This window comes from Desmodus rotundus, chromosome 5 (genome assembly GCF_022682495.2).
Source record: "Desmodus rotundus isolate HL8 chromosome 5, HLdesRot8A.1, whole genome shotgun sequence".
Lineage (NCBI taxonomy): Eukaryota > Metazoa > Chordata > Mammalia > Chiroptera > Phyllostomidae > Desmodus > Desmodus rotundus.
In genome coordinates this window covers 109,423,430-109,447,893 of record NC_071391.1, presented here as the reverse complement: position 1 = coordinate 109,447,893, position 24,464 = coordinate 109,423,430, and positions in this window count along the sequence as shown.

Here is a 24,464-nt window from a genome sequence, read left to right as displayed (position 1 = left end):
TAAGTTCCATCTCTGAGGCAGGGTGGCCCTCATACTCATTTCAGGGGTAAATCCTCCAAAGTTTAAGCTCTCCCTGGCATCACACAGGTATGCGATGCAATTCTTTTTACTGGTGCATGAACAAAACAGTTTCAGCAATTTGGGGACATCTCCCCCATTCTAAAACAAAGAACAGCATTGTCTCATCTCACTCCTGCGTCGACTAAAATATCTGTATATGACACAGACCTAGTATTGTATGAGCATGAGGCACCTAACCTAAGGACAACTCCAAGGCAGAGTGAAAGCAGTGGCAAACATATGAGTCTTCCAGGAAGACAACAGCCAGCCCTGGAGCCACCTACATTGGGTACTCTGTTCGTCAGCTAAACACATTTTGCTATTTTAAACCATTATATTTCTTGTTATATCCAGTCAAATTTATAGTATTCAGTCAAATGTATACTACATCTCACACACACACACACACACACACACACACTGCAGACATACAGAGACACACACCCACCATACATTCACACATGCACACACACATGACACACACATGGACTTTCATGGAAATTTCACTCCCAAATGTCCCCCGTGGTCTTTCCCACCATTCTCTTGTATCTATAGTGATTTTTTCTCACTTCAAATTAAGGGAATTCACAAAGGAACATTGTAAAATTCTCTTTTTTTTCTAGTTTTTCCTATCTGTATTTGAGTTACAGTATCAACCATCTTCTTTAAGAAATGTAAATGAATATTAATAGACATTATTCCATCTCTGCTAACTTGACACTCTAAGGTAGATTTGTTAGTATCATTTTCCATAACTCTGGTTACCCAATGACTTCTCAGCATAAACTGGTTTTGTCTTATATGATTCCAGTACTAGCCATCATTATACTTCTGTGTTGAATCACCTTTCATCAATTCCCTATTATTAAAAAAAACACAAAATATTGCCCCTCAGAGTTATAATTTTACTACAATTTTAGATCTTTAATATCTTTAACAAGATTAATTTGCCTTTAGCAGACCAGACTTCCGATCTGTTATATGCCTGTTTATTCTTCAAACTGTTGGTGATATATCATTGAGTAAAACATTTCTACCTTCACTGAGCACACATTCTTTTAAAACAGTTTATTGGGGATACACAGTATTTTTAGTTATCTCCTTGCTTATAGGGGACTGCTCTGCGTGGTGTGAGGAATGTAGCCCAGCCCCTACTCAGAAAGGCCAGTGGGGAGTGAGGCCAGCACACAGGACCCACGCCCACAGATAGGTTTTCCCGTGGGGAATCAGGCCTGCATTGTACCTAGGCCGCTATGAGACTTGCTTTTGCTAAAACTCCCTCACCCTGGATTGAGGCAGCAAATGTTTACTGCATATCTTTAACTTCCTAAAGTCTGTGCTAAACCTCCCAAGTATGGAGTATAACCAGTTCAACCACTTTTCTCCTTGATCTGCAATAATATCCTTCTCTTTGAAGTAATTAGCAACATTCTTTCCTTTATTATCTGTGAAAGGTAATCACCTACAGTGAACCTGTGCATACTAAATGAGGAGCATCCCCAATGTAATGTGCCCAGAAAAGCAATAAAAGCCTATCTGGGCAGGAGTCAGGCTTTCTCAGGGGGCTCTCTCTGGACCTCATGCCCTCTCTCACTTTGATAGTGGCCATGCCGTCCCTTTTTCTCCACAGGATTTCTGTAGTCCGTGTGAATTTGTTCATCACAGCCACAACACACAGACTGCACTGGCTGGAGTCTGCATCACTTGCTCATGCCCAACATTGAACACACACACACGCACACACACGTGTGTGTATATATAATCTTAAACCTTCAGATTGCCTTATGTCTTGTTTGTCTAGAAGACCAATGTAACTTTGTGTTTTACCCAGTATCAAGTATTGTGTGCTTATTATATGTGACAAAAATGATTATTATCCCTGTAGAACTTAATATGTAGGGAGGAGTAAGATCACGTCAGTCAATTGCAGGTTGCTGAAATAAATACTAGAAAAAATGGGGAAATGATCTATACATTCACATAAAGTAGTTATTTATTCAGTGAAATAAAAGAGGAGAGATATTTAATTAGTACATAATTATGGCTGGGAGTTGTTTATACCAGGGGTAAAAAATTAGCATAGAAGTGTGCTGTCTGTTCAGAAAAATACAATTTCAAATTTAAAATAACCTTGGACTTCAAAAGATTTTACTACCTATCTAAGTAAGGAGTATGGACTTTTTCATTAGGCAATAAGAGTTATTAGAGAACATAAAAAGCATGATGTGATCCAATATATCTTACAGAGCTCACTTTAGTGGTAATGTGAAAACTAGTTCCTCATGGGATGAGAACAAAGGCAGGGAAGTCATTAGTAAGTTACTGCAATGTACGAGCCAGAGACAAATGAAGGCCTAAAATACAGCAGGCACAGACAGCCGCTGAACATGAGAATTATTGATCTAGTACTTTCTGAGACAGAAAAGCTTTTTAGACAATAGTCTTTGCCCGAAGATCAGATGAGCCGCTTTTAAGAATGTAATAGTTTCTTTGATCTCACTGCTCTAATCACAAATCAGAGAATTTGTGTGTGTTTGTGTGTGTGTTTTACTGGTGAAGGAAAACAAGTGCATAATATTAAAATGTCTTTTGAAATTTCAAATGCATTTTTGGAGAGACCATAATTGTTTGTGTAGCATTTGATGATGTTATCCAAATAAAGCAGATAACAAATAACAAATACATTGTGATTACTATTAAAATGGAAACCATCACAGACTAAGAACCACTATGATAATAAGTGACTCATAAAGATGAAAATATTTCATGGGTCTCTGGTATTTGCAATCAAACAATGAAGAAAATTAAAACTGTCATCAAGTGATGGATAAAGCAGTGATGGATAAAGACCTGTTAAGAGATCGCTTATACTATGTGCAGGGTGAAGAAAATAGCTTTCAATTTGATTTTCTACTTACTTTTCAGCAAGGTATAAGTTGCTGTGTTTGTATATTTATTTATTTATTTTCATCACAAATTGCACAAAATATTTTCTTGTAGCAATCAGAAGGGCCAAGGGCTTCCTTTACTGCCTGTGACCAGTCACATGCATCATTTCAGAGTCAGATACTGCTGTAGGATATTAAGTTGCGCCCAAACTGGAGAACAAGCAACAGTAAAAATAACTACATGATCCACACTTTGGTTCAATGTTAACAATCGAACAGGTGGCCAGTGCTGGGTACCAATCCAGCCCAAGGACTCTAACCGAATTCCAGAGATTGTACTTGCATTGTAATTTCCCATGTTCATTTAGGGTGTGCCTTACATGATTGTTCGGGCTTTCTGACATTATTTACTTTCCCAAAGGTCATGAGGAAAACGAAGTATCAACCAATGATTTTGTTCTGGAAGACCACCAATTTTTTATTATGTTTAGGCAGTTGAGCAAAAATTAGACCACAACACATGAGCATTTGTACTGCTTCCACAAAGCTTCCTGGGGAGGTCTGCTGATCACAGGGAGCAATATATATATATATAAATATATGCACATATATGCTATATATATACATATATATGTTATATAAATACACATATAAAGTATATATAATATATTATTCTTTATTGAAAAGAACAGTTGGCTCACATAAGAAACTTATTTTCTAATTTTAAAATCAATTTCTCTGATAAATAAATTGTGGATAGACAAAAAAAGTGTACCAGGTAAAAGCTTTAAGAAAAACATATTGGCACACAGAAATGAATGGTGAGAATATTAGACAAAAATACTTAACTAATACTCCAAAAAGTAGATGATGCCTCAGAATTAAAAATACACTTTATAAAACATTGTCAAATAACTGACAAGCTCTATGAAATCTCAATTTATATTAAAGTCCAGCATAAATATTTTATAGCAGTGGCTTTGAAATAGTTTTATAGATACAGAAAAATATATCAATTTCTCTCTCCTCTTCTTTCTTTCCCTTTAATATTTCAGTAAAAATATATCATTTTTCAGATAATTAAGGTTAAATCTTTTAGATGCATACAACATAGGTCACCTAGTTTAAGAATAAAACCAAATATATATTTCCCTTAATCATTTGCTATACACTATAATAACCTTGATTTATGTGTAAGTAATATTTACTTAAAAAATTTAAAGCAATGCCTAACCAATGCCAAATTGATTTGTTTACAAGTCAGAATCAAATTCATGCTGATAAAGTATGTCTTTGTAAGGGTAAAAAACTTTTTAAAACACTGCAGTAGAAAAAAATAATGTCTCCCCAACTACGCCTAAATGTTCATGCCTTAATCCTATAAGCATGTTATATTACTTGGCAAAAATAATTAATATTAAATATTTTATGACCATTAAAATATTACTTCCCCAGAAACATTATAGTAGCCCCATGTACTGTTTTTTTCCATTATATTTTATTCATTTATTCAAAAATTATTCACTAAAGGCCTGATGCCTGCCTAGCACTGATCTAAATATTTAGAAAATATGAATCAACAAATTAGATAGAAATCACTGTCTCTGTGGCAATTATATTTTAGTGGGTTTTGATACATTCTAGCAAATTTAATATACAATCCTGAACTACAGGCACTAAAGATTGTGTTTTTTTCTAATCTCCTCTGCTTTTAGGAGGATCACCTGTATTATTCAGGGGTGGGAAAAATGTAGGTTCAGTGTTGTTCATATAGAAGATAATGCAATAATTCATAGATAATAACATAAGAATGACCTGAGTCTCACATAGTTATAATTATAAACCTAAATTTGTCCATCTCCATACAAAAAATGTCAAGATCCACTAATTTAAACTAGAGTACTAGAGACATCTCTCTGAGAATGTGCTATTAAACTAAAAAGTGAATAATGAAAGGACAGCTATTTAAAGAATTTATGTGGAACTATATAAGGCTCTGCTTTGCAAAAGTGACCCTCAGAAAGAAGAACAAAGATGGAGGAATTACGCTACCTAATATCAAACTATACTATAAGGCCATAGTAATCAAAACATCATGGCAGTGGCATAAAACAGACACAGATCAATGGAACAAAATAGAGAGCCCAGAAATAAGCCCACACCTTTATAATCTATTGATATTCTACAGAGGAAGCCAGCACATATATACAATGGGCTAAAGATAGTTTATTCAATAAGTGGTGTTGGTAAAATTGGACAGATATGTACAGAAAAATGAAACTAGACACCTTATTACAAGAATAAATTCAAAATGGATAAAATAATTAAATTTTACTTCCAACACTTGGCCATTGTAAATTGTGATGCTATGAACATTGGAGTGCATAGGTTCTTTTGGATTGGTGTTTCATGGTTCTTAGGATATAATCCCAGTGGTGGAATTGCTGGATCAAAAGGCAGTTCCAATTTTAGTTTTCTGAGGAAATTCCATACTGTTTTCCACAGTGGCTGCACCAGTCTACAATCCCACCAACAGTGCACTAGGGTTCCCTTTTCTCCAAAACCCTGCCAGTACTTGTTGTTTGTTGACTTATTTATGATGGCCATTCTTACCCATGTGAAGTTCAATAAAAAGAAAAATTAAATGTTAGACCTGAAAGCATAAAAATCCTAGAAGAAAACATAGGCAGAAAAATCTCAGGCATTGCTCATAATAATATTTTATCAGATATATCTCCCCAAGCAAGGGAAACAAAAGAAAAAAAATAAACAAATGGGACTACATCAAACTAAAAAGATTTCGCACAACATGGGAAAACATCAACAAAATAAAAAGACAAACCCATTGAATGGGAGAACATATTCACTGATATGGGGTTAATTTATAAATAACTTACAAAATTTTAAACAACTTATAAACCTCATCAAAACAAACAACCCAATTAAAAAAATGGGCAAAGAACCTGAATAAACACTTCTCTAAAGAGGACATACAGATGGCCAATAGACTTATGAAAATACGCTCAATGTTACTAATCATCAGAAATGCAAATTAAAGCCACAATGAGATATCACTTCACACCTGTCAGAATGGCTATTGTCAATACATCAACAAACAAGAGATGCTGCTTTGGAGATGCTGCTTAGGATGTGGAGAAAGGGAACCCTTTTGCAGTGTGGGTGGGAATGCAGACTGGTGCAACCACTATGGAAAGTAGTATGGAGATACCTCAAAAAATTAAAAATGGATCTGTGTTTTGACCCAGTGATCCCATTTCAGGGAATACATCTGAAGAAACCCAAAACACTAATTCAAAAGAACATAAACACCCTTATGTTCATTGCAGCATTATTTATAATCACCAAGATATGGAAGAAGCGTGAATATCCACCAGTGGATGAGTGGATAAAACAACTATGGGACATTTACATAATGTAATACTACTGAACCATAAAAAAGAAGGAAAATTTTACCCTCTTGTGACAGCATGAATGGACCTGGAGAACATCATGCTAAGTGAAATAAGCAGTCAGGGAAAGAAAAATCCCATATTATTTTACTCATATGTGGAATCCAATGAACAAATTAAACTAACAAGCAAAATAGAGACAGACTCAGAGACAGCAGGATGACAGTTATAGGTGGGGGAGGTTAGGGATAGAGCAAAAGGGAAAAAAAGACTCATGGTCATGGACAACAGTGTGGCGATTGCAGTATGAAGGGGGCATAAGAGGGCTAAATGGTAATGGAAAAAATACAATAAAAATTAAAAAATGAAAGGGATGTGATCATGTGAAGAACTGGGAGACTGGTACTGGAGAATGTGACATGCTATATTACTTTGCTATATCTGTATTTATAGTAGATGGATTCACAACAGCAATTCTTGTCAGGACACACAGAACTCAATAGCAAATACTTATTCATTAATTCAACAAAAATATCTCTTTCTATGCTCTTTTAGGCCATTTTAATAGACCATTGCTGTCCACTCATTCTCATTGGCTCCCTAAGGGGTGTTATCATCTCTGATCTCTGGAACTCAACAGTGCTCATGGGGTTGACTAAGGGAAATTGTATATAGAATTGTATGATATGACACATATCCATGTTTCTATCCTATCTACTAGCAGAAGTGATGAGTGTCAGTAATAATCAGAGGTCTTCAGGACCAGTAACATGTGTGGCTATTTATACAAGCTTCCCTTTTACTCTACAAGGATAATGAACAATTGTACAGTTTACTCTGTGGCCTGAGTCCAGCTTAAAACTGATGGAAAAAAAATATCAGTGTGAACAAGAAATATAAATCTTTGTTATCATAAACCTGTGAGATTATGGATTTTTAAAGCTATTATGATTATTTCTTTAGCATTACCTCACCTTTGCTGACAGATATCCAGCTGTATCAAAATGTGCAAGGTTTAGCTCCCTTTTCCAGGATGATGTTCAGACGTGTGCTATCCAAAATGACATCCACTAGCAACTAGACTATTTAAATTTAAATCAAATCAAGCTAAATAAAATGTAAAACTTCATTCCTAAGTTACATTAACTACATTTCAAGTACTCAATAGCCATATGTGGCTAGTGGATACCACACAGGAAAGCACAGATGATTTCTATCATCAAGGAAAGTGCTATTGAGAAGCTGTAGTTCAGATGGTAAAACATGTGGATCTTTTCTAGCTTTCCTCAAGTTCCCACATAATGGGTGTTCATTAATCTTCTTTCTCCAAGGGTAGTTAAACCTAACCAAGGGAAGAGCTTCAATTCTCCCAAACATCTTAAATTTCATTGTCCTTCCTGTGTGTTTTTCTTCCTTTTTATCTAAAACCAATTGAAGTTATTGCTGGATTTTATACCTCCCTGATGTCCAGGCCCCTTGGAATTCACTAATGTGGTCACACACCAATCAATAGCAATTAAATGCCATCATTTCAATTTGTTACTTACCTGGTTCCAGGGTTTGTGCATGACACCCTTGAATTAACTGAGAAATGCAGTGATTTCTGAAGCTTCTCGTACCAAATTGGTGTAGACTTTTAGAAATTACATCCAGACAGACATCCAAGGATCTAGCCCCCAGAAAGCCAGCTTGCCCGTCAGCACAAACGGCTGAACTGTCCATTCCCGGTTCTGCTGGCCAGTCCCGTTCCAGTTTTCAGAGGCTCCTGATTGCTTAAAGATTAAAGGATACATTCTCCTCTAAAGAATATTTTTGTTCCACTTCCACTTATCTTTAAAATCTATTTTATCGTTATATTCTAAAGAATGCTTCACTTCATAAGTATGATTTTGTCACTGTTCATCACATTTTCTATACACTTTGGTCCAACTATTGACTCTGAATGAATCTTCTCCCCTTCTACCTACGTGGTGAAATCCAGTTCAATCCTCATCTTTCCATGGTTCTTCCCCAGATCCTTCGGGCCACATTGACTGTTGCTTCCCCAGAAACATCGCAGGAGTTCTGTATACTCATGTATCATCTTTTTTCTGTGTATTTTATCCATTTATTTCACAATTATTTGTTGTGTGCCAGGCACTGATCTAGATTCCTATAAAATGTCAATCAAAATATTAGATAGAAATCACTGTCTCTGAGGAATTTACATTTTAGTGAGACTTGGTATGTTTTAATAAATTTAATATAAGGTCTCAAAATATGGGTGCTATGTAGTGTATCTTTTTAAATCTCTTTTGCTTCCAGTTTCCCAAAAAGTCACTTTGGGCCCAGTATATACAGGTTGATGAAATGCTGTTATATAGCATATCTTAGTGAATGTAGATATTCTGTAATTTCAATGAGTCACTCATTCTCCCTTTAATTAAGCATGAAACACATTTTAGGATGTGGCATCAGCCACAAACATATTCTAAATGCATGGGCCCATTCAGACTTGAACTGAGCACGTTGAGGTTCTAAACCACCCTCTTGTCTTCCGTGTATCAGAAGAAATAACAGAGCTATCTGTAAACCAAGGGCCAGCACACATTTCCGTGGTTCTGCTTTCTTGCTATTGCAATCTATTTCATCCTGTGCTCACATATCTAAGTCTTCAAGGGAAAGCAGTAAGTTTTTTGTTTAAATGTAGACAAATAGTTTTCTAACTACCTGGACAACATTTTTACTTGAAGGAAACTAAGCTCACATATTTCAAAAAGCATTTAGTTATTGAGCCTGTCTTACCATAAGTCACAGGTGGTAAATACCTTCTCCCCAGGCTTATACAATATGATTCAGATTTGTACCATGACTAAATATTACTTGCAAACAATTTTATAGTCTAAAATGTATCAGAAAACTCATACAAATCATAGATTTTTTTAAAAATGGCAGTGAGTGTGAAGTACAAAAGAACATATGTAATAGTAATATTTGTTTTATGTGTCCAAAGAAGGGGTTTTAGAGATTATATAACCCTTAGCTTTCTAAAACAGTTTATACTTTACAACCTCTCACTGACTGGCCATTGCCTGAAACTCACCACAGATTTTATAGCTGTAAATCAATTATAATTAATAATATGAAACATAATTATTCATGTTGTGTCTTAAGTGTAATTGGACCCTGGATTTGACAATGTTGTTTCTAGATAGAAATTGATTGAGGAAGCACGGTAACATTTTTTCTGATACTTTAAAGAGGTTTTGCAGATTTCATCCTTGAGAAAACTCAGCATTTTCTCTCCTTATAAAATGTTTTCTAGCAAACTTTAAAGCTAACTCATTACTAGATTTCATATGTATTTGAAACCTATTGTTCATGAAGATCCAAAGATCAAATTATTTGAAACATTTTGGTCTAAAGAGTCTATTAATTACATCCATTTGGATACCATTACTTATGTATAATTTTCAGTTAATTCTCGACAAAAACATTGTGGTTATTTTCTGTGTCAGAATGCCTCATGAGGTCAGCTTATCAGCAGACACACAGGGAATGCCCTCTGGGATCTTGTAGAGACTGTCACAGTACTTTCCTGCATGAAGCTCCACCAACTGGCAAACAACTGGCTTCAATGAAAAGTTCAGCTCACAAATAATTTACTGTGGTAAGTGTGATGTTTAGTCTTCAGTGTGAGCTTGTGGATTCCTTATAGCTCTTGTTTTGAAAAATGGATAAAAGTCCCATAGAAAGCTTGCACAGCAGAGGTCTGAGAGCTGTTCTTTAAATTACATTTGATAATTAATTTTGAAGGAAAATATTGGTCCCAAAATATACAGGAAAAAAACAACATACAATCTATCTTTAGGGATTTTCGTCCTTTGTTTTAAGCCTCTAGAAATCATGCCTTGTAGATAAACAAAAGCCACAGAAGGAGGACACTACTGGCATTACCCAGAAAACCAGTTGACAGGCAAGCAGGAAATGTTTACATCATTAACTAGGTAGTTTAACTTTCCTTTATACAATGACCATTGCTAAATTCTAACATGTAATTAAGAGTAAATCATATCACTATGTGTGCTATTTTATGTCATTTATCTTATTTTATTCTTCTGCTCTGGGAAACAGTCAAACTTCTACCAAAATATTATTAATGAGAAAGCTGAGAAATAGAAAGTAGAAAATATGTTCCAGGTAACCTAGGGAATAAGACAGAGTCAAGATTATTACCCTTACTTTCTGACTTCAGCAACTAAAAATGATCTATTACCTCTCAGAGAACAGGACACTATTTTTAGTTGAAAAGCAAGCTAAATGGAAACAATATATTTGGTTTTTTGTACTTCTACTTTTCTGTTCCATACTGTTTTGTACGCTTATTTTAGTTGCCATAATCATTACCTGAAAACTTGGGAACCATGAACAAAAACACTTAATGTCTAATGTACAAATCCTTATGTACAGAGCTGACTATGTTAATTGTGGGAAATGTGAGGTGATAATTCCCATTACCATCTCTGATCACTATGCATGATGGAGAAAGATATTGATGGAAATTTTCATTTTGAGAGGTAATGTTTGATGCTAGAAAAAGAACTCTATGTTAAGAAAAAGTTAGTCATATGTTATAAATAAATGTAAGAATACCTTTTTAAAAGAATGACACTTCAGAGATGGATAGAGCATCATTTTAGCATTGTAAAATCAGGCAATAATGATACTCTAATATTGGATATATCTTTTTATGATAATATGTGAATAAAAACAAACATGTCGGCTGTAAGAATATGTTTTTAATCCTTATCATATATTTTTACATGGAAAAAAAAAAGAATCCACTTAAAACACCAGAGGCAGGAGGCCTGGAAATAATTATGCCTTACAGGAAATACTAAAGGGAGTTCTTTGAGTGGAACTAAAAAGACTTTGATTAATATAAAAACATAAAAAGATAGGGTAATACTGGTGATGGTAAGTATACAAAGTTAGAGTCTATACTTTGGTAATGGTGGAGTATAATTCACTTATAACTAGTTTAAAAGTAAAAAAAAATAAATGGATCTAGTAAAAATAACCATAACCACCATAACCTGACATTAGATACACAATATAAAAATATGCAAATTGTAATGATAATAACCTAAAATATGAGGTAGAAAAGAAGTAAAAGTGTGAGTTCAGGAATTCTATTAAAGTTGTTAAGTCCTGGCTGACTCATTCCGTTGGTTAAAGTGTTGACCCGATATGCCAAGTTTACAGGTTCAATCCCCAGTCAGGGCACATACAAGAATCAACCAACGAATGCACCAATAGGTTGCATAACAAGTCGATATTTCTATCTCTCACTCCTTTCCTGACTCTCTCTCTAGACTCCATCAATGAATAAAGTTAAATAACATATACAGTTAAGTTGTTATCAGTTTAAAATAGGGTGTTATCATTTTTAAATATTCAATGTGAGCCTCATGGTAACCACAAGGGAAAAACTTGTACCAATTACACCAAAGAAAATTATAAAAAAGTCAAAATATACTGATACCAAAACACATCAAAACATGAAAAGAGATTTCGAGAAACAAGGACCAATGAATCTACAAAATGACTAGAAAGCAATTAACAAAATGGCAGTAGTTAGTCCTTAACTATCAATAATTACTTTAAGTGTAAAGGGGTTAAATTTTTTAATCAAAAGATATAGAATTGATGAATGAGTAAAAAAATAGTATCTAGTGATATGCAGTCTACTAGCAGCTCACTGTAGCCTCAGTGACACACATAGACTGAGAATGAAGGGATGGGAAATTGTATTTCAAGCAAATAGTAACTAAAAATCATAAGTAGCTATACTTATATCTGACAAAATAGACATCAAACTAAAAATAGTAAAAACAGAAAAGATAATTACAGAATAATAAATGTGTTAATCTATCAGGAAGATATAGTTATAACTAGTACCCATCACTAGAGCACCTACATATATAATGTAACACTAGCAGAGCTAAAAGGAAAAATAAATACTAATACAATAATAGTTGGTGACTATCATACTTCACCCTTACAATGGATATATCATACAGAGAGAGAATCCATAAGAACTCATGGTGAGTTTAAACAATAGTATAGTTCAAATGAACCTAACAAATATGTAAAGAATATTCTATCCAACAACTGCAGAATACACATTCTTCTCAAATACACAGGGAACAGTTTCTAGAATAGACCATATGTTAGGGCACAAGAAATTATTAAAAAATTCAAGAAGATTAAAATCATATAAAGTATTTTCATTGCCCACAGTGGCATAATACCATATATCGCTTTTAGAAGAGGAAAACTGGAAGAGTCACAAACATATAAAAATTAGACACCAATCTCCTAAATAACCAGTTATTTGATCAAAGAAGAAATTAAAAGTTATTGTGACAAACAAAAATCAATGTACAGCATGTCAGAACTTATGGATTCCAGTGAAAGCAGTTCTAAGAAGGAAATTAATAGCAATAAACACCTACATTAGATGCAAGAAAAATACCACATAAACAACCAAACTCTTTGCTTTATGTAACCCCCCAAAAAAAACAATGAGCCCAAAATTACCAGAAGAAAGGAAATTATAAACATAAGGGCAGAAACTAATGAAATAATGAACAAAATAGTATAAAAGGTAAATTAAAATAACAGATAGTTTATTAAGAAGTTAACAGAACTGAAAAGGCTTTAGTTAGACTAACCAAGGAAATGAAAGAAGACTGGAATCAACAAAATTATAAACTAAAAAGGAGACATTACAACTGATACTACAAAAATACAAAGGATCACAAGAGGCTCCTCTACACATTTATACTCCAACAAACTGAATAACCAAGAAGAAAGGGGAAAATTCTTCAAAACATACAGCTTACTAAGACTGAATCAGCATGAAATAATCTTAATAGAACAATTATCAATAAGGAGATTGAAACAGTAATGAAAAAACTCAAGACAAATTGTTTTACACATGAATTTTACTAATTATATAAGAAGTAACACCAATCTTTCTCAAATTTTCCAAAAGCTGAAGAGGCGGGAACACTCCTACGTACATCTTATGAGGTCAGCATTATCTAGATACCAACACCAGAAAAGGGCACTACTAGAAAAGAAAAGATCAGCCAATAACTTTGATGAATATAAATGCAAAATTTCTTAATAAAATACTAGCAGACTGAATGAAGCAGTGCCTTAAAAGGATCATTCATTATAACAAAGTGGGATTTATCCCTGGGATACAAGGGTGTTTCAACATACATAAATCAATATGATGCATCACATTAATAGAATGAAAACAAAAAGAATTATGTAGAAAAAAAAGAGTTTCCTCAAGATGTAGAAAAAGCATTTGACAAAATTAAAAATCTATTCATAACAAAACTCTTAAATATAGGCATACAAGGAACATACCTCAACATAACAAAGACTACATATGAAAATTGCATAGTTAACATCATTATCAAAGGTGAAAGGTTGAAAGTTATTCTCTGTGACATCAAATTAAAACAAAGGTGCCCCTCTCACCACTTGTATTCGACATAATACTGGATGACCCAGAGCTAGAGCAGTCATGCAAGAAAAACAAATGGTATGTATCAGAATTGGAAAGAAGTAAAATTATCTCTATTTGAAGATTACATGATTTTATATATTGAACACCCTAAAGCCTTAAACAAATAAACAAAAAAACCTATTAGATCTAATTAATGAATTCAGTAAAGTTTCAGGTTTCAATATTAACCTAAAAAATCAGTAGCATTTTTCTTTGCTAATAATTGGTTATCTGAAGAAAAAATAAAGAAATTGATCCCATTTACCATAGCATAAAAATAATAAAACAAAAATATATTTAACCAAAAATATAAAAGATTTCTATTCTGAAAACCAGAAGTTACTGATGAAAGAAAAGAAAAAAAAAGACATAAATATGAGTAAATTGAAAGGTATTCCTTGCTCATGGATAGGAAGAATTAATACTGTTAAAATGTCAATGCCACCAAAAACCATATATAAATTCAATGCAATTCCTATCAGGTGTCCAATGACATGTTTTACAAAAGTAAAAAAGAAGAAATGGACCCACAAAGTTCTCAAATAGCAAAAGAAATCCTGAGAAAGAAAAACAAAAAGAGGCATCACACTTCCTAATTTTAACCTGTACCATAAAGCTATAATAATCAAGAGTATGGTACTGGCATCGAAACAAATAGACCAATGGAACAGTATTGACAATCCAGAAACAAACTCAAGCATACATGTATACAGTCAATTAACATTTGAAAAAGGAGCCAAGAATACTCAATGGAGAAAAGATAGTCTCTTCAATGAATAATTCCCCCATTCAAAGGGTTGTCTTTTTTTGTTGTTGATGGTTAACTTTGCTGCGTAAAAACTTTTTAGTTTGATGTAGTCCCATTTGTTTATTTTTTCTTTTTTTTCCTTTGCCTGAGGAGATATGTCAGATAAAATATTGCTACAAGCAATGTCTGAGATTTGACTGCCTGTTTTCTTTTAGGATTTTTATGGTTTCAGGTCTAACATTTAAATCCTTAATCCATTTGCAATTTATTCTTGTGTATGGCATGAAAAGGTTGGCCTTAAAAAAAAAGAAAGAAAATTTTATCCTTTGTGTCAGCATGGATAGACCTGGAGAGCATTAGGCCAAGTGAAATAAGCTAGTCAGAAAAAAAAAACAAATACCATGTGATTTCACTCATATGTGCAATCTAATGAAAAACTTAACTAACAAGCAAAATACAGAAAGACTCATAGATAGAGAAAAGGCTGACAGCTCTTGGGACAGTTAGAGGGGTGGAGGGGTCAAGCAAGGAGGAAAAATAAATTATGGACATGGGTAACAGTGTGGCTATTGCAGGGTGGAGGGGAAGGAAGTATAAGGTCAATGGTAATGGAAAAAAATCACAATAAAAACAGTTATGCTCCTCAAAAAAATTAAATAAGATGGTCTAAAGACTTAAATGTAAGACATGAAACTACTAGAGGAAAACATTAGAATAAAGCTCCTTGACATGGGTCTTGGTAATAATTTTTGGCTATGACACCTAAAGCATAACAACAAAATAAAAAAAAAAATAAGCAAGTGAAACTACCTCAAACTAAAAAGCTCTGTACAGCAAAAGAAATTATGTATGAGGTAAAAAGCCAACTTATTAAATGGGAAAAAATCATTTGCAAACCATATGTATGGTAAAGAGGTAATATGCAAAGTATGTAAAGAACTCATACAATAGCAAAAAGAAACCAAAAAAACTCAATTAATAATATGTAAAGGACATGATAAGACATTTTTCCAAAGAAGACCTACAAATTGTTAAATAAATGAAAGGAGGCTCAACACCACTGCTCATTAGGAAAATGAAAATTATAACCAAAATAAGATATCACATTACCCCTATTCAATGGCCATCATCAAAAAGACAAGAGATAACAAATGTTGGTGTGAATGTGGGAAAATGGACCCCTTTTGTACTGCTGGTGAGAGTGTAAATTGGTATAGCCATTATGGAAAATAGTATGGAGAATATTAAAAAAATTAAAACAAAACTATCATATGATCTACCCATTCTACTTCTGGAAATATATGCGAAGGAACAAAACAGCTAACTTGAAAAGACATCTGCTCCTCCATGTTCACAGTAGCACTATTAAAATAGCAAAGAGATGGAAACAACTGAAGTGTCCACCGATGATTGAAGGCATAAAGGACATGTGGTACGTGTACCCAATGAGGATGTCCTGTCATTTGCAACAACATGGATGGACCTTGAAGGAATTATGCTAAGTGAAATACCTCAGAGAAAGACAAAACTGTATAAAATCCCTTATATGTGGAATATAAAAAACAAAAAAAAAAAATAAAACAGACTGAAACTTGTGGCTATATGATTATCAGAGGCAGAGGATAGGGGAAGGAGAATTGAAGGAAGGTGGTCAAAAGGTACAACATTCCAGTTACAATATAAGTATTAGGGATGTAATTTTCAACATGATGACTCCAGTTAACACTGCTGTATCATATATAGAAAAGTTGCTGAAAAAGTTATTCCTAAGAGTTCTCATAATAAGGAGAATGTATTTTTACTTTTCTCTATTTTCTTGTATTTTTATTGCATCTATATGAGAGGATAGATGTTAACCTACTGTGGGAATCATTTTGCAATATATGTAAACCATACCATCCTGCTGTATGTCTTAAACAAATATAGAGATGTGTGTCAATTATTTCTCAATAAAACTGGAAAAAAAATAATGTCTTAGATAACACATCTATCAGGAATGCAGAAATCTGGCCTCTCCAGCTGTCACTAGAGAGTTCCAACATATTTAGCCATTTGAGAACTATGATAGATTATATTGGTTTGTTTAGTTTTGAAAAGTAAAATCATAGGCCCTGGTCCGGTAGCTTGTTTGCTTAGAGTGTCCTCCCAATATGCCAAGGTTTGGGTTTGATACCCCATCAAGGCATATACAAGACATGACTAATGAATGCATAAATAAATAGAGCAATAAATTGATGTTTTTCTCACTTCCTCTCTCCCTCTCCCTAAAAATCAATAATAAAATAAATTGGAATAAATTTTTAAAAAGTAAAATCATAAATAAATGTTACTTAGACAAATTTATTAAATATTATTTGTAAGTACATTTTATAATAACATATTTAATAATCTTTCAAAGTCAGCAAGATATATTTTAATTACCTTATATTTATTTTAAATGTTTAAAAATTTATTTTTGTATGCCTTTATATATTTAAATACTTACTCTTTCTTTCATCCTTTATCTCTAAACTTTATGAAAAATTTAATCTTCATGTTTACTTATATTCAGCAGTGATAACATTTGACCACATCTTTATCTGCCTCTCTACACACACACACACACAATTTTAACTATTTGAAAGTAAATTGTAGATATCATGGCATTTTATTATTGCAAAAACAAAGGCATTTTCTTACATAACCAAAATTATCACATTCAATAAATGTCACATTTATACAGTTTCATCCATGATTGTTTTTAAATAAAAATTCACTTACCCTGGCCAGCATGGCTCAGCTGGTTTGGTGACATCCTGCAAAGCTAAAGGTTGCTGGTTTGGTTCCCAGTCGGGGCACATGTCTGGGTTGTGGACAGGTACTCATTTGGGGTACATGTGAGAGGCAACTGATCAATTGATGTTTCTCTCTCTCATTGACTCTTCTCTCCCTCTCTATCTCCTTCCCTTCCCCTATCTCTAAAAATAAATATTTTTAAAAAATTCCCCAATTCTACCAGTAATGTCCTTTAGTTTGTATTTAATACAGGAATGTGCATTGCATTTGTTTTCCATATGTTTACTTTCATTTAATTTGCTATAGTCATCTAATTTTTATTGTTTCATTTATGGCATTGATGTTTTATTTAGTCAATTACACTCGTTAAATATCCCATAGTCTCTATTTTTTCTGATGGTTTGCTAATGAACATATTTAGGTTAAATGCTGCTGTTAGTAGAGTCCAGGGAAGATGCTGTGTGTTCAGTTGAGTGTGTTCGATTGGCGGTGGCCTCCTTATTTCTACACTGTAAAGGTAATTTCCCCCAAAAAACTGATAAGTGAATTGTGAGGTAATGCTTAAACCAATGCTTATCCTGTTTTCCAAGAATATTTTATACATGCGCTTTGCATCCACTGATATACTTTGTTTGAATAAAGCCTTGCATTGGTGGTGGTTGAATTGTAAATTTCAAATTCTATCACTTCTTCCCCAAACATTAACTGACATTCTTCTCTAATTAATTAATCTCCTTCATTAACATATTACTGTGGATTCATGAATTTATTTTGATTCAGTATATTGAAATCTATTACAACAGTTACTCTCTTTAATGTTCAAATTGTCCCTCAATTTGCTCATTTGAGCTTGAAGAGTGGATACTCTTTTGAGTTGCTGCTGTGTTCTTTTAGTATGTCTCCTAGTGTTTGGGCTTCTTACTTTCTGATACAACAAACTATGTTAGGCTCCCATTTTACTTTTTCTCACCCATACTTCTCATTACCTTGGATCTTTTTGCTGAGCAATAGTATTTAAAATGAAGATAGGAGAATTAAGCTCAGTAGATGCTAGGTGGGGAGACTATTTTCTACGTTCATTGGGTGAACCGAACTATGAATAACTTTTTAAAGCTACTATAAATTTAAACTGATGCCTCTAATTTAAATTTAACACTATAATAAATAACTCTTTTTCCAAATAACATCTCATTTCTTGCAGAGAAAAACCAAGAGTCATTTGTGTTTACTTCCTTACTGTCTTTTAATACATGCATATTGTTACAGAATTACTATATCAGTTGAACTCTCAAAAATAAGTTAATTAACAGTATTCAGCTTTCTTTATACTATATTTGCCCTTAGAATTTGTCTTATTAAGTATGTCAAATTAAACATTATGTGCTGAAAAGTACTCTGGGATCCAAGATGGCAGCGGAGTAAGTAGGAGCTACACTGCTACACTAACCACTTCCGAGGACCAATCTGGAATTACAGTTAAATTGCAGAGAATCATCCAGAATAAACAACTGAACAATAGAGGGAGAGAAGCCTTATAACCATGTACAGAAAGAAGAAACAGCTCTACCACAATGTGGCCAGTATGGAGTGCTGAGGATACATGAGAAGGCTGGCTGGCCTGCAACGGGCGGCAGCTGAAGTGCCCCAAGGAATATTTCAGCAGTCGGGGGATTACCCCTGAGAAGTGTGGGTTATAAACTTCAAGCTGGGCTCCCCAGCTTACAGCACCAGAGCTCAAAAAGAGCCCAGAAAACATCTAGCTGCAAAAAGCAGAAGCATTTCTCTCTGCCAGGGAGAAACCACTAGAGTCACAAAGGGCCAATGCATAAAATTTCATTCGCAGCCACTTACCCTGGGCTCCGGCAAATGTGGGAGCAGAGTGGACTAGAGATGCCTAAAGAGAGACTGGGGATGGTGGCTTTGGGGAGAGAGCTGAGGGATCAGCCACCAGGATCCTGGTGCCGAGTCATCCCTCATCTACAGGAGCCACAGTGCTCAGGCAGACCAATCCCTTCCAAGTAGCATCAGGCTATCCCCCTACAGGAATTACTGTGCCCCACCCTGTCATGCTTAAACCTGACTGCTGATTACAGAGTGACTAGATTAACAACTGAAGGAGAGGAGTCAGTCACAGATTGTAGATCCCTGGTCAACTAGCTCCCTAAAGTCAGACAGGGAAACTGTCTGATATCACCAAGAGGCAGAATCAGAAAGAATAAACAGTGGTAAATACTAGATGCTACTGAAATGAATTCCACTGTGGTCTCCTTCATGATTCGTGATCTTTTCTCTCCTGCATAGCTTTTTAACGTTGATTTTTTGCCCTTGAAGTTTGTGCATATTGTCACTAGATTTTATAATATAGTTTATTTCAAATCTCATATTTTGCTCCTCCCTTCTCTTACCCTCTTTTACCTTCTTTCCTCTTCTTATTTTTATTTTAAATTTTGTTTTCTTTCTTGCTATGCCTAGTTTCCATTCCACACTCTTACTATTTCTCCCCACTCAAACCTCTCAGGACCATTTTTCTTATAATTGGTCATCTCACATTCTTTTTTCCCCATTCTTGAAATACCCTTGTTCTCTCTCCACCTTTATCAATCTTTACTTGTTGGTTGTGGACAGGGTGGTGGTTGTTACATTTCTTAAATTTATCTCTATATCTTCACTATCTTAGTATTTCAAATCTCAGATTTTAACATTACCTCCTCCTACCCCTGCCCTTTCTCTTTCTCATCTCAAATTTTAATTTTTCCCATCTTAGCCTGGTTTTCATTCCTCATTCTTAGTATTCCTTCTCCCTCTATCATATCAAAATCACTTCCCTTTCCTATAGACATCTTTTATCTTTCCTTTTTCCCTCTTATTCCCACCCTACCTATATTAATCGTAGCTCATTTTTTTGTTGGTAGTGCTGTGGTGGATCTTTTTCTCCAATTTGGTTCCTATTTTTTATTTATTTACTTATATTTTTCCTTTTTTCTTTCACTCTCTCACTATATATTTTTTAATTTCTGTTTAAACTTAATACTAATATGCCTCCCTTCTCTTGCTTCATTCCACCTTCATTTCCTTTATTTATGATGTAAATGTTACTGTCTTTCTCTCTTTGCCTTGCCCCGCTGTAGTTTTGATTTGCACTTCCCTAGTAGTGCAATTGAACATCTTTTCATATGCTGTTGGCCATCTGTGTGTCTTCTTGTGAGAGGTATCTGTTCAGGTTCTCTGCCCATTTTTTTTCTTTCTTTTGTAAAAATTAATTTTATTGTTATTCTATAACAGTTGTCCCAATTTTTTCCCCTTTTCCCTCATCCGTCCAGCCTGTCTCCCTCTCCCACAGTCAATCCCCACACTATTGTCCATGTCCATGGGTCATTCATACATGTTCTTTCATTAGTTTTTTCCCCTTATTTCTACCATTATCTTCCTACCCCCATTCTTATGGTCACCATCAGTCTGTTCCATGTTTCCATGATCATTAGTTTATTTTTGTTCATTAAGTTCCTCTCATAGATGAAATCTTATGGTATTTGTCTTTCACCACCTGGCTCATTTCACTTAGCATAATATTCTCCAGTTCTAGCCATGCTGTTGTAAAAGGTAGAAGTTCCTTCTCTTTCTGCTACATAGCATCCCACTGTGTAAATGTACCACAGTTTTTTGACCCATTCATTTTACTGATGGGCACTTAGGCTGTTTCCAGCACTTGGCTTCTGTAAATAGCACTGCTATGAACCTAGGTGTGCATAAGTTCTTTTGAATTGGTGTTCAGGATTCTTAGGGTATAATCCCAGCAGTAGAATCACTGGTCAAAAAACAGTTTCATTTTTAGTTTATTGAGGGAATCCCATACTGTTTTCTACAGTGGCTGCACCAGTCTGCATTTCCAACAACAGTGCACTAAGGTTCCCTTTTCTCCACATTCTCCATTTTTAATTTAATTATTTTTGGTTGTTGTTGAGTTGTATGAGTTCTTTATATATTTTGGGTATTAACCTCTTTTCAGAGCTGTTGTTTGAAATATCTTTTCCCATTTGATTGGTTGCCTTTTTGTCTCATTGCCCATTTCTTATGCTGTGCAGGTTTTTTAGTTTTCTGTAGTCTCATGCATTTATCTTTGCCTTTATTTCCCTTGAATTTGGAGGAATTTTCTTAAAATGTTCTCTATGGCAAAGGACCATAAGTTTAGTACCCATGTTTTCTTCTATGTAGTCTACTGTTTCAGAGCTTCTACTTAGGTCTTTGATTCATTCTGAATTAATTTTTGTACATGGGAACAGATTGTAATCTAGTTTCATTCCTTTGTATGTGGCTTTTCAATTTTCCTAGAACTATTTATCAAAGAGGCTTCCTTTTCTGTACTATCACTTTCTGGCTCCTTTGTCAAATATTATTTGCCCCTATACATGTGGATTTATTTCTGGACTGTCGATTGTGTTGCATTGGTCTCTGAGTCTGCTTTTGTGCCAATACAATGATGCTTTGATTACTGTTGCTCTGTAGTAATTTGTAATCATCTTTTCAACCTGTATTCTTCAATCTTTCTGTTCCATATTCATGCTGTTTCACAAACATACCAGGTTCATTTTTATCTCCATGTGTTTACCCTTGCTGACCCCTCTTCTTAGAATGCTTTACTTCAAATTGTAATGCTCCTCTTCATCTTTCATAACTGTTTATGCTTCAATATCATCTTTGCCAAAAGAAATTTCTCAATTACTCTCTCTACATTTTCTCTCTTAATTTTCTCATTCTTCAGAAAACCTTAGTCTCTGCTTGGATTTATTTTTCCCCTTAACACTTATAAAGCTCTGAAATTATATTAGATGTTATTATTATTTTATTAATTTATTATCAATCTTATGTACTTCCCCTAAAAGAGCAGGGTTTTGTTACTGTATTACTTATCACTGAATCATCAGCATCTATCACAGTATGTAAAATAGACGAATGTTTATTGAATGAATGAATGAATAAATAAATCCCAAATTTTTAGGTAAAGATAAATTTAGAGAGTTGTGGTTTCTGTTTAAACTCAAAGGAAGGATGTATATTTGAGAGAGATTCTCACTTATTATACTCTGTTGATTATGACGGGTACATGTTTAGTGTTCCTGTCATATTCTTTGAGTCCTATGTTCCTGAAGCCCACACCTCAGTTTATACACATGCTAAGGACTATGATTGTCTTCATAATACGGAGTAAATAAACAAGTTATTCTCTAGTCTTGGAACTTTCATTGACATCCTATGACTTATTAAAAAGAGTTTACATTTCTTTAAGTGGCAAAAAATATTCTGTTTAATTAAATTTCTTCCCAAACTTTCTGAAAAACAGCATAATTTTGTTTAATAATCACACCCAAGATGAGAACAGAAAAATAAGAAACAGTTTTTCCACTTTAAAATCCTTTTTTCAAATTTTATTTCACCTATGTAAGACTGTAGAAAAAACTTAGTAACTCTTCCATCCTAAAGAAATGAGCAAAATAGTGAATTAATGATGAAGAGTGAAGCCCCTGGGAATGGAGATGCTATTGACATTTTGTAAAACTCACAGCACTGAGCACAGTTAATTGTTTTAAGAATGTATTCAAATGAATATCTGTTATATTTTGAGACTCAAAAGGTCTGACAGAATAAATCATAAAATTTTAAGTCTTAACCGATAGCCTGAATTTCATTTGAAATTTCAAAATAAATATTTCTGTGTTTTATCAATGACATTTATCATTAGTAAAAATGAATAAATGAAGAATTAGCTAAACATTCTTTTAGATTAAAGTCCCTTTCAATGAATTCTATCTTCTGTTGTCCTATAACTATCTTCATAATCCAGGTTATAAGTTCATATCAATGTATATAATTGACTGTAAAGCAGTAAACTGTGTTTTCCAACTTTCTTCACTCTCATTTGCCTGTATTTTGTTGTATATAATGCACATCTATGTTTTTGGCCCAAACTTTCAGGAAAAAGAATTCATTTTAATTTTTAATTCAATTATTTATTTATTAAGATTTCATTTATATATTTTTAGACAGAGGGGAAGAGAGGGAGAAAGAGAGGGAGAGAAACATCAGTGTGTGGTTGCCTCTCACATGTCCCTTACTGGGGGCTTGGCCCACAACCCAGTCTTGTGCTCTGATTGGGAGTCAAACTAGCAACTCTTTGGTTCACAGGCCAGTGCTCAATCCACTGAGCCACACCAGCCAGGATCAATTTTTTATTCATTTATATTTAGATAATTGTAGGGTTTTTTGTATTATAAAGGAACGTTAGCATTTATTTTGTACATACACTTGTCATTATTGCTTTCTCAAGTTAAACTTTTAACACATAAACATAAATGAAATAATTAAAAACATTTACATAGATATGGAATTAGTACTACCCTTGTATAATGCACATCCTTATTTTTCTCTCAAAAATTTGGACAAAGAAAGTTCACATTATATGCAGCAAGATATGGTAATTTTTTTAAAAATATTTCTTACATACTTTCCTAGATCAAAACAAATTAAAATAGTAGTATTGATTTATAATTAAATGGATTTTACTCTATTAGTGAAAGTAATGGTGACTTTATTAAGAGACAAACCACAAAATTTAAGTGACCTAACACAATAAAAATATTTATTTCTCATGCAGCTGTTTTATATGAATACTTCTTGTTGGATATCTCTCCTCCAAATGGCGATTTTGGTGCCCAGACACTTTCCATATTGATGTTAAGAGATGATAATTCCTATCTTGGCAATACCATCTGGCATTTCTAACCATGCAGGATCTCCTTCTAATGGATGTGACTTTAAAATAGTCCCCGCCAGGATGGAATTCTCCACGGAACTGCAGTTTCAGAAGAGGTGCATAGACTGTTGTTTAAATTCAATGAACCATTCCAAAAACTTCAACTGTGGTTCTATTTTTGCTTAAGTAAACCTAAATCAGTAACTCTTTCCCTGCTACCAAGAATATTAACTAATATACTTTTCCTGGAGCATTCTACCTGTTCTTT